We start from the raw sequence: 10,801 nt of genomic DNA, 5'->3' as shown, positions 1-10,801 counted from the left end.
AAATGCAACTTTTTCTTTCGTGCATTTTGTTTCATAACAATAGGTGTACAAAAAAGGTGTGTTGGATTGAGCCAGTAAATCTTACACTCCTGGAATGATAAAGCTGAGAAGGAGGCCATTCAGCCCTTCAGGACTGTACCAGCTCTTTGAGAGAACTATCTAATTATTCCACTACTCCCTGCTATTTCCTCAGAGCCCTGCAATTTTTATTCATTTGAAATATTCATTAAATTCCTTTCTAAAAATTACTATTAAATCTGCTTCAACGACCCTTTCAGGCAGTGCATTCTAGATCATAACAATTCTCTCTGTCATTTATCTTCTCCCTCATATCACCTAGTGTCATAGAGTTATGGAGTCATTTACGGCACAGAACGAGGCCATTCGACCCATCGAATTCATGACGGCTCTCCACAGAGCTTCAGTCAGTCCCACTCCCCTGCTCAATCCTCGTAGCCCTGCAAGTTTATTTCCTTCAAGTGGCCACCAAATTTCCTTTTGTAGTCACTTCTTGTCTCCGCTTGCACCACGCTTGTGGGCAACAAGCTCCAGGTCATTGCCACCCACTGTGTAACAAAATTCTTCCCCTGCATCTGATATCCAAAACCTGCAATCTGTGTCACCCAGTCCTTGTACCATTCGTTAATGTGAACAGTTGTTCCTTGTCTAACTTACCTAAGTCTATCATAATCTTTTACATTTCTATTAAATCTCTCCTCAAACTTCTTTTTCTAAGGAGAATGACCTAACCTTGTAACTAAATTTCTTCATACCTGGAACCATTCTGATAAATCTCTCTCAAGGGCCCGCATATCATTCCAAAAGAGTGGTGACCAGAACTGGATGCAATACTCCAGTGGGCGCCGAACCCGAGCTTTATAAACGTTCAGCATAACTTATCTGCTTTTGTACTCAATGCCCCTGTCTATGAAGACCAAGATCCCATATGCTTTACTAACCTCACTCTCAATATGTCCTGCCACTGTCAAAGATCGATGCACACGCACCTCCTGGTCCCTCTGTTCCTGCACATACTTTAAAACTATGCCTTTAGTTATATATTGCCTCTCCCTATTCCTTCTGTCGAAATATATTACCTCACATTTGTCAGCCTTAAATTCCATCTGCCACTTATCTGCCCACTTTTCTGGCCTATCCATATCCTGTTGTAGACGGTTAATATCACCTTCACTGTTTGCCATACCTACAAGTTGGGGTCATCTGCAAATTTTGAGATTCTACTCCATATTCCAAGATCCAAGTCATTTATATGTAGCCTTTGGTTACTTTGCTATTTACCTTGAATCTGTGCTCTCTGGTCATCCACCCTTCTGGCACTGGAACTATTTTCAGTTTATTTATTCTATCAAAACACTTCATGATTTTGAACCCCTCAATGAAATCTTCTTTTCACCTTCTCTCCTCTCAGTAGAGTAACCTCAGCTTCTCCACGTAACTGAAATCTTTCATCCCTGGTACCATTTTAGAAAATCTTTTCTGAACCCTCTCCAAGGCCTCGGTGTGCTTCTGAAAATGTGGTCTCCACAACTGGACACAACACTGCAGCTGAGGCCTACTGGTGCTTTGTAGAAGTTTATCATAATCATTATTTTTCTACTGGAGTGCTCTATGTCGTCGGGTAATGAGAACTGAGATAATATAATCAGATACATGGCGCGGTGTAGTAATAGCTGAGACAGGATCTAATGCAATAAAAATTGACACATTGTGCAATGTAGTAATAAATAACACAGTATCTCGTGTAATAGAGAAACACAGCCGTAGTCGAGTGCAGTAATAACTGAAACGATGTCTTGTGTAATACAGTCAAAGACGTGACATAGTGTAATATAAACAGCGAAATCGTCTTGCACAATAAATTTAGAGCCTTAGTCAGATGTATTGAATAATATGAAATTACATTTTGAATAGCAGGAAATAAAATGCTAAAACATAACTTGCGAAGATAATCTATCCTTGTCAAATCCACTTTTAAATATTAATAATAACGTGCTTTCTACACACACAAACTATATATATACACACATATACACATACACACACATATGTGTGTGTGTGTGCGCGCGCGCGCACACTCGGTTAGTTTCAGGTTATTCCAATCTAGCAGCCGAGAGCCGGAGCAATAGTGGAGTTTAAGATCCTGCAGCAGCCCATACGGCTGTGTTGTGTGGTCACGGTCCCAGACCCTGTCTGTGGGTCAGACGAAAGCTGAATAGAAAATCCTGCAGGAAAAAAAAAACAATCCTTAACAAGAAAAAGAAACCGTGAGAAATTATCACAGTACAACACAAGTGTAAATTAGAAAACTTTTACACAACAGTTTCTCACTAAGTAGTGCAAAGTGCAGTTCACGATTGCTCACCTTTAGGCCTGTCCCTCAATTCCAGTTCATTCCTGGGAAATTGTTACAAGATTCACTCCATGTTTTCAACACAACTATTACCCACATAATACGGGGGAAATTAGAAATTGCACACAGCTGCTGATCGCTATTCACAAGATTAAACGTATGCTTCCAACTAACAATGATTGCACCCCCACACAGAGACATACATTTTAATTTATATTCATATCCATCTATCCATAGAACAGTGAAATTGTCTGGTGCCGTAAAATAACGGAGACACGGCCTGGTATAATATAACAAGATGCACTGCAGCAACGCACCAAGGCTCACTCGACAGCACCTTCCAAACCCGCGACCTCTACCACCTCGAAGGACAAGAGCAGCAGATGCATGGGAACATCACCACCTGCAAGTTCCCCTCCAAGCCATACACCATCCTGACTTGGAACTATATCGCCGTTCCCTCACTGTCGCTGGGTCAAAATCCTGGAACTCCCTTCCTAACAGCACTGTGGGTTTAGCTACCTCACATGGACTGCAGCGGTTCAAGAAGGCAGCTCACCACCACCTCCTCAAGGGTAATTAGGGATGGGCAATAAATGCTGGCAGAGCCAGTGACGCCCACATCCCATGAATGAATAAACAAAAGTAGCGCTGTAAACCTCTGCAGCGACTTGTTTATTCCCAATGAGCTAGTTGCTGCTTAGAAAAGGTCGGTCAAGCGCTAGTTACCAAAATGGAGCGCAGCCTCTTTAATGAGCACTAACTGGCAACTTCAGTGACAATCAGTGGCTGAATGATCCTCCTGGTGGCTGATCCTATCACAAGCGTCAACTCCTTTACCAAAATGGCACCTTGCGCTAAACACGGGATACATCAATGCTTCCGCTTAATATCCACTGGAGGCTCCTTAGCACTTAAGGTATCGGGGAATTCGTCCCCACTGTCTTTCCGGTGATATCATGAACCAATAATCTCTCCCCTCCCCCTTCCACTTGTCTGTTGATGTGGATATTAAAGCTCCCATGGTCCCCACACTGTGCCTGGGTCAACAATCCTCCCTTCAACCATGGTTTGATATCCTTCCATCTACGAAAGATGATGGACTTGCAGCAAACGATCCATTTAGGTGGGGTGTCATCTCTTGGTGCACCATTGCTGATGGCTGTGAAGACCAATCCTTGACAGGCAGGTTCTGTCAGAAGTGCCGCAACTCCTTCAGCCAAGATCAACGAAAATGCATTAACCAGAGTTCAGCCACTTTGCTCTATTATTGATGTCTCTGCACACAAATCGGCCACGTTCATCTGGAATTAGTTGCACCACAAATTTTGGGACCTCGTAGAGAAGGTGATGAGCTGGTACATCAATGCATGTTGTTTCTTGGTGTATTAATATCAGAAGCAGTAACTGACATCGACATTTTCGCAACAGGAGCAATGGCCAAACAAAACCACTAGGTGTCAGTGAAAGCCCGATTATTTACATTACATGAAACAGGCGCTGCCTCAGTTATTACTGCTCCAGATCCTGTCTCTGTTTACATTACACTCGGCCCTGTCTCAGTTATTACTGCTCTAGACCTTGTCTCTGTTTACATTACAGTAGAGGCTGTCTCTGTTTATATTGTAAAAGCAAAATACTGCGGATGCTGGAAATCTGAAACAAAAACAAGAAATGCTGGATTCACTCAGCAGGTCTGGCAGCATCTGTGGAAAGAGAAGCAGAGTTAACGTTTCGGTTCAGTGACCCTTCTTCGGAACTGAACTTCCGAAGAAGGGTCACTGACCCGAAACGTTAACTCTGCTTCTCTTTCCACAGATGCTGCCAGACCTGCTGAGTGAATCCAGCATTTCTTGTTTTTGTTTCTGTTTATATTGTACTTGACTCGGTCTCAGTTTATATTAAGCTAGAACCTGCTTCAGTCAATATTGTATCAGATGTCGTCTCTGTTTATGTTACACATAGGTCATTGTCCTATTTGTATTGCAACAAACGTTGACTCTGATCATATAAAATCAGTCCATGCCTCATTTATTTGGCCCAATCTCAGGTGGTAATATACTGGACCATGTTTCTGCTTGTACCACACAATACCCTGTTTAGGTTATTGCTGCACTCGACCACGTTTCTGTTTATATCACACAATTTCCCGTCTCTGTTATTACTGTACTGAACGATCTCTCTGTTACTACTACATGTAACCCTGTCTTACCTATTGCTGCATTTGTCCATATCTCAGCTCATAGAAATCGAGGTCCTGTATCAGTAATACTGCACTAGGGTGTGTCTCTGTTTATATTACACAATGTCGTTTAAAACTACACTGGACCTTGTCTCCGTTTTTCTTATACTAGACCTGGCTCACTTATGACTGCACTATAGGATGTCCCTGTTAACATGACACAAGAATCTGTCTCAATTATTACTGTACTCGACTCATTTCATACTACACTAGATCGTGTATCTGCTTAAATTACACTAGACCGTGTCAGTTATTACTACACGAGACCCAACCTCAATTTTACTGCACTAGACCCTGCCTTAATTATTACTGACTAGGCCCAGTGTTGGTTTATATTACTGTAGGTCCTGTATCAATAATTGGTGCACTGGGCCCTGTCTCGACATTTTCACAATAGGAGCAATGGTCAAACACAACCACGAGGTGTCAGTGAAAGCCCGATTGTAAACATTACATGAAACAGGCGCTGCACAAGACCCTATTCCTGTTTATATCAGAGTCTATCTCTGATCAGTTTGCACCAGTCCCTCTCTCAGTTATTACTGCACTCGACCCAGTCTCAGCTGTTACTGCATAGGACTATGACTCTGGTTATATTAAATTCGGCAAAGTCTCAGTAATAGCTGCACCAAACCCTGTGTCTGTTTATACTACACTAAACCCAGTCTCCATTAATGCTGAACTAGTCAATGTCTCCGTTTATACTACTTGGGACCGTGTCCCTGTTACTATTGCACTGGAACATATCTCTGTTGGTATTTAACTAAGCCCTCTCTCTTCATTAATATTGTGGTTATATTATAGTAGGATCTCTCTCTCTCTCTCTCTGTTGATATTGCACTGGACCCTGTCTCTGTTTATACTACACTAGACAGCATCTCTGTTTATATTAATGTAGACCCTGCCTCTCTTTATATTACACTAGACGCCATCTCTGTTTGTGTGATATGATACCCTGTTTGTAATCATATTAAACAAGGCCTTGTCTCTGTTTATAATACACTAGACCCCATCTCTGTTTATATTTATGTAGACCCTGTTTCTGTTATTATTACATTTGGCCCTGGCTCTGTTTATATTAAACTAGGCCCTGTCTCTGTTTATGTTATCCTAGACCCGGTATCTGTTTATATTACACTAGACCCCTAGATCCTGCCTCAGTTTATATTACACGAGACCCTGTGTCAGTTATCACTGGACTTCACCATGTCTCTGTTTACATTACACTAGACCCTATCTCTGTTCTTACTGCACTAGGCCCTGTCTCTGTTCTTTTACACTAGACTCTGTCTCTGTTTATATTGAACTAGACCCTGTGTCTGTTTATATAACACTAAACCCTGTCGCAGTTTATATTACACTAGACCATGTCTCAGTTATCACCGGAATTTGCCCTGTCTCTGTTTATATGACGCTAGACTCTGTCTCTCTACTTACCGCACTAGGCCTTGTATCTAATTATATTACACTAGACCCTATCTCAGTACTTACTGCACTAGGCCCTGTGTCTGTTTATATAACACTGGACACTCTGTTCATATTAAACTAGACCCTGTGTCTGTTTATATTACACTCGACCCTGTCTCAAGTATCATTGGACTTCACCATGTCTCTGCTTGTACTACACTAGACCATGTCTTTGTTAGGCTCAAGTTTATAACCCCGCCGAACAATAGCAGCCCGCCCGTGCGGCGGCGGCTCATTTAACTAGCCGGGGCGGGCCTTCCCGCCATTGACATGGAGGGGGCGGGCTGTCTGCCCCCAGCAATGGCGTCAGTTGTCTGTGCGCAGCTGCTGACGCCATTTTTAAAGAACTCCGAGCCCTACCGTTCAATTTAAAATTTTAAAGAGCCATTGAATTAAAAATATTATAAACATATATTTTAGCCAACTACCCCACCCCCAACCAATAGCCATAGAATTAATTACTTGCCCTCTCCCCCAAAAAACACTTACCTTATCCACCTGACCTTCCTCCCCCAAAGTACATCAACTTTAATCTCTAACCCTTCCCACCATCCTCTATACCAATGATATTACATTGACTTCGCTCCCCGCACCCCACACAGAGAAACTACCTCCCCACATCTGTTCCACCTCGTTTACCCGGATGGGAGTGCCCACCAGCGGCACGAAGATCGCACCGGGACAGACGGCAGGAATGTGAATATAATTAATTCAATGATTTTAATATATATAAATATTTAAATGGCAGTCCGTCGCCGCGCAGTGGGAGGGCCGCCATGAGGCCTCACTGCCTCCAGCAATATTGGATGGACACTCCCGGCATCAGGGTGCTTGGCGACCGTTTCCCAGGGGCATTTTTACAGCTCCCCGCCGCGACTCACGACGTTGCAGGGACTGTAGAATTCAGCCCCATGTCTCTGTTTATATTACACTCAACCTTTTCTCAGTTTCTATTACACTAGAACCTGCCTAGGTTATCACTGAACTAGGCCATGTCTCCATGAGATGAAAAGATATTATTATGAATAAAGATGTTGGACTGGAAACTGGTCTCCAGCGACAGCCCAACACGGTCGCTATCGGATTGTCCACCCGTTCTTAGCCACCCCTGATATTCAGTTTCATTACAGTCTATTCAATATTAGGTGCTGCCTCGACCAGGCAGTCACTCCGTTACAGCCCTGTCTGTGCCACTGCCTGAGAACAACTTCTACCTCATATATCTGTGATTGTGGGAGGGTGTAACCATTTTATGTATGAAAGAATAAGTTTAATCGTGTTAATAGTGATCAGCAGCTGTGTGTAATTGCTAATTGTTCCGGGGTTATGTGGTAATATTTGTGTTCAGATGATGGGGTGACTCTTGTACCAATCTTCCAGAAATGTACTGGGGTTGAGGGACAGGACTTAAGCTGAGCAACAGTGTACTGCACTTCACATTGCTTAGTGAGAAACTCTGTTGTCTTAAAGTTTACTTATTCACACTTGTGTTGTACTGTGACAATTGCTCGGTTTTTAATGTTAAGGGTTTTTTTTGTCCCTGCAGGATTTTTCATTTAGTTTTCACCAGACCTTGTGATTGTGCTACAAACAGCTTGGAACAGTGACCTCACATTACCGGGCGATGGGCCACCGCAGTGTCCTAATATCCTCTCTCATCTCCATCAATAGGAAAAACTGAAATGAGAGCACATAGTGTGTTATTATATCCGAGTGTGTATGAGTGTGTGTGCGTACAAAATAGATCCTTAATGATCGCGAGGTCGTTCCACGGAGACATGTAAGTATTTCACAGGATTTTTTCTGCATTTTATTTCTTTGTATTCAAACTGTAATTGCAGATTGTTTAATGTCGTGTAATAAAAACAGAGATCTGGGCAAGTGCAATACTAATAGGGAGACCGGATCTAAGGTCAAACTAGAAGAAACATGCCTTTCTGGAATAATAGTTGAAACAAAACTTTGTACAATAAAGTGGCCACAGTGTAACACGAACAGAAGTAGGGTCAACTTTAACAATAGCAGAAACAGATTCTGATTGAAAACTGATAGGGACAAGGTTTATGATAATAATAATAATGGAGGCGGACACTAGGATTGGAATAACAGACGGGTGTTTGTTCGAATAATAACAGTGACAGGGTATAAGTGTAACAATTACAGAGACAGGGTCGAATACAATAAGAGTGGAGGCAGGACCCGAGTGCAACAGCAAAGAGGTGGCTTCCTTTGAGTGTAACAAAGTCAGTGTTTGATCCAGAAATAACAGAGGCGAGCTGCAGTGTATTACCGAGCACATCAGTAGATCCAGAGTGATGATAACACAGTCGGTATCTAGTCCACCAAAACCAAAGTTCCGGTCTCATATAATAGTGAGCGTGAGTCAGAATCTATTGATATAATAGCAAATTCTTTACCTAATAACAGAGTCAAGGGCCACTGCAGTCTGAATGAGATGGGGTTAGTGTAATAACACAGGCACTGTTCAATGTAATGGCAACTGAGAACAGATGATGTTAGCATTGTCTAATTGGTGACCCTTTCACCCCTGAATCTGAAGGTTGTGTGTTTAAGCCCCACTCCAGAGACTCGACCACATAATCTAGGCCGCTGCTGCTGGTGGCAATATAAATGCAGGTCTTTCTGTTCTTCAACTCACTATTTTCTTAGACTCAGAAGGAGGAAGGGGAATGGCAGACAGAGAAATTCAGTACAGTTTCTCCATCCAGCGAGGCAGGGGTTCCCAAAACATCATTGCAGGTTTGACGTGTTGCCCACACCTAAAAAAAAATCTCTTTACCCTTGGATTTGTGAAGGGAGTTCTGACTGCAGAGCCCGGGGCAGACCTGGTATAATAATAATCACAGAGGCCTGCTCCAGTGCATCAATAACAGAGGCTGTTTTTACTGCAAGTACTCTTACATTGAGGAAGTACTCTTACACCCGATTGCAACAGGGAGACGAGGTGCGGGGAAACAATGATGTTTTGGGCCGTGTGCAGGCTTCTGTGTTATGGTGAGTGGCACAGGGATTTGTGTGATAAAACAGGAGTGGCAATCTCATGACAGAGGCACGTGTGACTGACTATGAGCTGATACACAAAAGGGGGGTTGACCATGAGGACAAGGCGGACTCCAGAGATTTCTAATATCTGAGGTGACAGAGCATTTCTCAGAGGAACCGAAAAGAATCTGTTCCTTTTCATCCTTCTGCAGCTGTCAGCTGTGCCTCAGTTGGTAACACTCTCACCTCTGAATCACAAGCTTACAGGTTCAAGACCCACCCCAGGGTTGAGCACAGAAGTCAAGGCTGGCACTGTAGTGCAGTACTGAGGGAGCGCTGAGGTGCTGTTTTTTTCAGTTGAGATGTTAAACTGAGGCCGTGTCTGCTTCTTTGAGTGGATGTAAAAGATCCCATGGTACTATTTTGAAGAAGAGAAAAGGAGCTTTGCCTGGTGTCTTGGCCGATATTTATCTCTCAATCATGATCACAAAAACAGGTTATCTGGTCATTATCATGTTGCTGTTTGTGGGAGCTTGCTGCGTGCAAAGTGGCTGCTGAGTTTCCTATATTACAAGTGACCGCACTTCAAAAGTACGTCATCGGCTGTAATGCCTTTGAGACATCTGGTGGAAGTGAAAAGCGCTATTCAAATGCAAGTCTTTCTTTTTCCTTTTTGCAGTCCCCGCGTTACACAGAAATATAGGGTCTGGATCTGACAGTTTGTAGAAACCAATCTTTTAAATCTTCTGTTTGAGGCAAATTATGACTGAAAAGATCAAACTTCTAAACCTCACCAGAGGAAAACTCAGAGCGCTGCAAAAGTGTCTAATTAGTCCCATTCCCCATAACGCTGCCAATTTGCTCCCCTTCAGCTATTTATCCAATTCCCTTTGAACGTTACTGTTCAATCTGCTTCCATCACCTTTTCAGGGTGTGCATTCCAGATCACAATAAATCACTGTATAAAAACAAAATTCTCCTCATCTCTCCCTCTGGTTCTGTTGCCAAGTATCTTAAATCTCTGTGTCCTCTGCTTACAAACCCTCCTGCTATTGGAAACAGTTTCTCCCTATCTACTCTATCAAAAAAAAAATTCTGGATTTTGCACATTTCTATTAAATCTCCCCTTAATCTTCCCGGCTCTAAGGAGGAGAACCCTTGTTTCTCCTTACACAATCTATCAAAACCCCCTTATTATTTGAACACCTCGAGGAATAGGAACACACACAAATGCAGAGTGATACGAGAGAAGGAGAAAGAAAAAGACAGAGAGAAAATCTAAGGGAGACTAAAAAGTGCAGAAACATGAGATGGTGAGAGATAAAAGCAGAGAAATAGAGGAAACAAAGAACACACATTGAGAACGATATAAAATGAAAGGGTGCAAACTACCAGCTCCCGGCTCCAGAGAGCAGAGGGAGATTGGTGACTGATCCACAGACACTGCCAGTTATGTCCGAGAATGGAGACTCGAAACAGAAACAACAGGTTCATTTGCAAATGTCACCACAATGTGATTTGTGTGACTCTGCACCGACTCTGTGGCCAGATATAGGCCGCCTTAGCAGATGTTTCCACCAGATTGTGGCCCCTGGATTTATTTTCTGCTCAGAAGTGAGATGTGCGGTTTGGAACCGGCAGCAGAGAAACAGGAAGTTGTTTTGCCTTGAGAATGAAATAGCAGGTGTCAGTTTCATGTTATCACCATGAACAGTCCT

The sequence above is a fragment of the Heterodontus francisci genome, chromosome 34 (genome assembly GCF_036365525.1).
Source record: "Heterodontus francisci isolate sHetFra1 chromosome 34, sHetFra1.hap1, whole genome shotgun sequence".
NCBI lineage: Eukaryota > Metazoa > Chordata > Chondrichthyes > Heterodontiformes > Heterodontidae > Heterodontus > Heterodontus francisci.
This window is presented reverse-complemented; position numbering follows the sequence as displayed.